This window comes from Arachis ipaensis, chromosome B07, assembly GCF_000816755.2.
Source record: "Arachis ipaensis cultivar K30076 chromosome B07, Araip1.1, whole genome shotgun sequence".
Lineage (NCBI taxonomy): Eukaryota > Viridiplantae > Streptophyta > Magnoliopsida > Fabales > Fabaceae > Arachis > Arachis ipaensis.
The window spans coordinates 105,652,044-105,658,199 of NC_029791.2; the positions used below are offsets into that span (position 1 = coordinate 105,652,044).

A 6,156-nucleotide genomic window follows, 5' to 3' on the forward strand; every position below is an offset into this window, starting at 1 on the left:
GGAGCTCAGACGGAGAAGTTACGGGATTTTGAAATTCACCGTAAAGGTTCGGGAAACTTTCGTCGCTCTTCTCCCCTCCCTAGAAGCGTTTTATGCTGTTGCAGCCAAATGAGGTAGAGAAAGGAGTTTGGCTTCATTTAATGAGTTGGTCCGGTTGAACTGACGGCCCGGTTCGAGTCTGGTTCAACCGGTTTGGTCTGTTCGGTCCAATCTTGGACCGTTTTTTTTGAAATTGGTGTCAAAATTCTCGTTTCGATGAGCTCTATCCTAATTTGATATAATTTTCACATTTCTAATCTTCCTTATTAAAACCTAATTTATTGACTAATTATCTACTAATTTAACCGGGGTTTACATCCTACCCACCAAATAAAGAATTTTGCCCTCAAAATTCAAATCTAGTTACCTGAAAAGAGATGTGGATAGTCTTTTCGCATATCTGATTCGAGTTCCCATGTATGTTCCTCAATACCAGCTTGACTCCAAGCTACTTTTAACAATGATACTTCCTTTCCGCGTAATCGTTTAATATTAGTATCATCAATTCTCACTAGAATTACTGGAAGTGTTAGATCTTCTCTTACTTGGATTGGTTCTGGTTCCAGAACATGACTTGCGTCAGAAGTATACTTCCGAAGCTTTGACATATGGAACACATCGTGAAAATTCGAAAGATATGGCGGTAAGGCAATTCTATAAGCCACTGGTCCAATTCTTTTCAGAATCTTAAATGGTCCAATATAACGGGGATTCAGTTTCTTAGTCTTAATAGCTCTTCCCACTCCAGTGGTTGGTGTAACTTTCAGAAAGACATGTTCTCCTTCTTCAAACTCCAAAGGCTTTCGCCTCTGATCAGCATAGCTCTTCTGGCGGCTTTGGGCTATAAGCATTCGACTACGAATCTTCTTTATCTGCTCAGTCATTTCAGCTATCACCTCATGCCCTAATAAACTCCTTTCTCCAGTTTCATACCAACACAACAGAGATTGACATTTCCTGCCATACAGAGCCTCATACGGAGCCATTCCGATGCTCGCATGATAGCTATTATTATAAGCAAATTCTATTAATGGCATATACCGATCCCAGCTCGCCGGCTGGTCCAATACACAAGCCCTTAGCATATCTTCCAAGGTTTGAATAGTTCTCTCTGACTGACCATCTGTCTGAGGGTGATACGCAGTACTCAAGCTTAACTGAGTTCCAAATGCACATTGAAAAGCTCTCCAAAATCTTGATATAAAATGGGGATCTCTATCAGATATAATAGTAGAAGGCACACCATGTAACCTGACAATCTCTTTGATATACTGACGTTAGGGATTTTTGCCAGTAAAGAAGTTCATAAAAACAGTCGCGTTGTAGATATAGTCTCTAAACCGACAGAAATCCCTTCGTACAAATGTTTTGGTTGTCACAAGTAACAAACCCCTTTGAAATTGATAACCGAGTATTCAAACCTCGGGTCGTCTTCTCAAGGAATTGCAGGGAAGTATGTTCTTATTATTGGTTATGAGTTTTGTAAATTGGGGGTTTTGGAAGTAAGGTGGGAATATGTTATATGACAAGTAAAATAAAACGATAATAATAAAATCTCTTGGCAAGGTATTAGAAATTGGAAGTCCAGACCAAGTTATCCTTATCAATGATAATGAAAATTGAATTTTAATTCCACTTAGCCAACCTTTACTAAAGTAAAGGAAAGTCAAAGGATTAATTAGTTTGATCTTCGAATCCTATTTATTTCCTAAGAAAAGATTGGGATAATTGAAGTTCAACTCAATTGGCAAGATAACAATTAACAATTATGCTATTGAGTTGGATAATTTCCGAGTTACTGATTTCTTAACCAAGACCAAAAGGGAAAATATCTAATTTAAATCAAAAGCATTCATATAAATAAAGCAAAACAAAATTAAGTCTGAAAATACCTCGAATTGCATTCACAAAAGAACTTAAATCTGACATACAAATTAAATTGGAGAAATAAATAAAAATAAAGAACCTAGATTGAGAGTCACTCCTAAAACTAAGAGAAGTCCTAAATCCTAAGAGAGAGAGAGGAGAGAACCTCTCTCAAAACTAATCTAAATAATGAGAAGTGAATTATTAGAGCCCCCTATGAATGGATGTATTCCCTCACTTTATAGCCTCCAATCTGTGCTTTCTGAGACGAAAACTGGGTCAAAAACAGCCCAGAAATCGCCCCCTGCGTATTCTGGTACGTTCAGGTTGCGGACAAGTGACGCGGAGGCGTTGTCCACGCGGCCGCGCGGATTGAAGTTCGCAGATGCGACGTGTTCGTGTCACCTAGCGTCAGGGAAACTATGGTATACTATATATCAAATCGAAGCCCCGGACGTTACCTTTCCAACACAACTGGAACCGCGGCGTTTGGACCTCTGTAGCTAAAGTTATAGCTGTTTGAGTGCGAAGAGGTCAGGCTGGACAGCTTAGCAGTTTCTCCAACTTCTTGTATTCCTTCCACTTTTGCATGCTTCCTTTCCATCCTCTGAGCCATTCCTGCCCTGTAATCTCTGAAAACACTTAAAACACATATCAAGGCATCTAATGGTAATAAGAGAGGATTAATAATAAGCAAATATAAGATCAAAGAAGCATGTTTTCAATCATAGCACAAAACCAGGAAGGAAAATGTAGAACATCAAATAGTATGAATAAGTGGGTAAAGAGTTGATAAAAACCACTCAAATGAACACAAGATAAACCATAAAATAGTGGTTTATCAACCTCTCCACACTTAAACATTAGCATGTCCTCATGCTAAGCTCAAGAGAAGCTATAAAGGAATGAAGAGGAAAGTAAGAATGTATGAAATGCAACCTATCTATATGAATGCAACTACATGCAAAAATGTTTCTACCTACTTGGTTAGAAGTAAATAAGCTTTTCAAGACAAACATAAACCAGATTTCACTAATTCAAATTATACAATAAAAAGCAAGTAAACTTGTAAGAAGACAGCTCATGAAAGCAGGGAACATAGAATTAAGCACTGAACCCTTACTGGTAGTGTATATCACTCTAGTCTCTCAAGTGTATAGGGTTAATCACTCTATTCTTCTCTTAATCATGCTTTCTAAACCTTGTTCTTCATCTAACCAATCAACAAATATTTAATGTACCGATGCAAACATCATGAGGTCTTTTCAGGGTTGTAATGGGGTTGAGGTAAAGGTAAGGGTATATATAAGGCTAAGTGAGCTAGTAAAGTGAATCTTTGATTAGTCTAAGATCTCACCTAACATATACATACTTTATACAATTTTAAAATACTTTACCTAACTACCCAAAATTTTCCCACTTTTGCATTACATACTCATGTATCAATTTTTCTTTAATTTTATCACATATGCATTGATCTTTTATTAACTTAACATTGGGGTAATTTTGTTCCCTTATTTATTTATTTATATTATATATTTTTTTCTTTTTTTTTTCTTTTTCTCTCTCTCTTTTTTTTTATTATTTTTTTTAATTTTTTTTAGAGAGACATAAAAACTAGAATAACATATCAATGCATATGGAATTTTTAATTTTCTGTTTTACATGAGTAGGTACCCAAATTTTTCAATATTCAAAATTAGAAACATGATACATTAACACACTATCTTAAAAATTACCCAAGTTCCCACAGTTTCTCCACACTTAATTAACACACTATCTTAAGCTAACCAAAGATTCAATTAGGATAATTAATTTGTTTTCCGCTTAAGGCTAGTGATGTGGTAAAATATAGAATAAATGGGATTAAAAGGCTCAAAGTGGCTGACAAGGGTGATTTAAAGGGTAGGCTTATTTGGGATAAGTGAGCTAAAATCAAACAATGGCCTCAATCATATGCAAGCATGTAAATACACTAAATAATGGACATATAGATTGGAACAAAATATAGATTACAATCATAGAGAAGGGAACACACAGGAATAAAATATTTATGGTTAAATAATGTAACCATGTAAATAAGCTCAAAATCTCACAAGTTGTGTGTTCTTTAGCTCAAAAACCATGTTCCAAATACAACTTCTAACAAATTTTAACATAAAATTTTCAAATTAAATTAGTGAAATTTCTTTCTAAAAAATAGGGTCTCAAAAGAAATTTATTACTTTAACCAAGTAGTAACTAAATGCATAAAATAAAATAAACATGCAATCAAATATGCAGATGCAACAATGAACAAATTAACATTGGTGTTGAAATAGGAAATAACTAACCCATGGAGATCGGTATCGACCTCCCCACACTTAAAGATTGCACCGTCCTCGGTGCATGCTGAGATTTGCAGGTGGACGGGTTATTTCAACTGTTGCTTTTCTCTAAGGATTGTGCAGATGGACTTGTTTGTCTCCCCATGTACGTCTTCCGCTTCCCTTCCGGGTGGCCATCCTGAAAGAAAAAGGGAAGAAGAGTAACCCAGAAATAAAGATAGGAAAATAAATAAAACATGGGTTGGTTGATGCCAAATAATGAGGGTCTCAATTACATGGTAGCTACAACACGCAAGTGAGAAAACAATAGAAGCACATGGCATACAAGTGGTGTGAAAATTTGCAACAATGGAGAAGAGAATGGGGAAGGAGAGATAATATAAATTCATATCAATGCAAGAGTAATATAGATATAAAAGATTGGCATTGATTTAAATAATATTACTCAATAAGAATGAAACAAGTCACTAAGCACCAAGAAAATACCAGAAAAGATGTAACAGTTGAATAAGAATATTTGAACACCAATAATACTTTTTAGAAAAATAAAAATATGCAATGAATGAAAGTATGCAAATAAATAAAATAAAATGAGAGGGAAAAAGGATGAGAAGAAGAAAAAGAAAGTGAGAAAGGAGAGAGAAGGAAGAAATTAGGATAAAAAAAGAAAAGATAAGAAAATTGGCACTAATCTGGATAGGTTGTGCGACGCTGGCGACGCGGTCGCGTGGGTGTCACGGTCGCGTGGTGCGCGATAAGGTTGGGTGACACGGACGCGTGGGGAACGCGATTGCGTGACTCGATTTGTGCTAGTGGCGCGAGTGCAGCCTCGCGGTCGCACAACTCTCTGTTCAAAACTCAGTATTGCCAAAATCCAAGGTGACGCGGTCGCGCGGGTGGCCTGTTTTCCAATATGACGCAGACGCGTGGGTGACGCGTTCGCGTGGCAGGGCTTGTGCTACTAGCATGGGTCCAGCCCAACTCCAGCTCAACTTTCGGCCATGCACCCTTTTGACGTCGAAATCTTGGTCACGCGGCCGCGTGGGTGACGCGGTCGCGTGGGAGGCCATTATTCCCATATGACGCGGTCGCGTGGGGTGATTTGTGCCATTGACACGCCTCCAGTACTGCTCCTACAAAACTCTCTGTTCATATTAATATTGTCTCCCATCTCCTTGCGACGCGGACGCGTCGCTGATGCGGTCGCGTCGCGTGCTCGCTTTCTTTTTTTTTGTTGATAATCTGAAAAAAAAATGCAGAATGCAGTGTTAATATGAATGTGATGCAAAACTCCAGGTTCAATATAATAAAATAAAATGAAACTCAAAAACAAATAAAACTAAATAAAAATGAAAAAGAAACGATTATACCATGGTGGGTTGTCTCCCACCTAGCACTTTTAGTTAGAGTCCTTAAGTTGGACATTTTGTGAGCTCTCTGTTATGGTGGCTTGTGCTTGAACTCATCCAGGAATCTCCACCAATGTTTTTATCTCCAGTAACCTCCGGGGTCCCAAACTAAGCATGTAAAGCCTTTAAGAAGCTTCAAACAGATTCTTAGGCTCCCGGAGTAACAAGTGTCAGAGCAGATTCCAGGATCCCAAATCTTGCTTTTACACCCGTCTTTGTGTTGATCATTATGATTTCATCCGGGTAGCAAACAATCTGAATTCTCACTAAAGTGGCCAAACAACTTCCTAGACCCATTCAGTTGAGCTTTACACCAACCTTTGCGTTTAAATTTAAAGCTTCCAACCATGATGAACCTTGCAGGACAATTCTTACCACTGGCCATCTTCCTCTTACTCTTAATGCCACAAAGAGCTCTAAGTTGACCGGTAGTAGGAAGTGTTGTAAGTTCACCCATTTTAAGTATAGGGAATCGAAAGATTAGGGTGAACTTATACCCGATGATCTCTGCCTAC

General features: G+C 37.7%; 1 long non-coding RNA gene across 2 annotated transcripts in view; it reads right to left on the reverse strand.

Annotated features, from left to right (window-relative positions):
- Positions 1–6,156, reverse strand: part of LOC110264317 — a 31,615-nt gene that overhangs the window by 15,184 nt on the left and 10,275 nt on the right. The gene's annotated exons all lie outside the window — the stretch shown is intronic.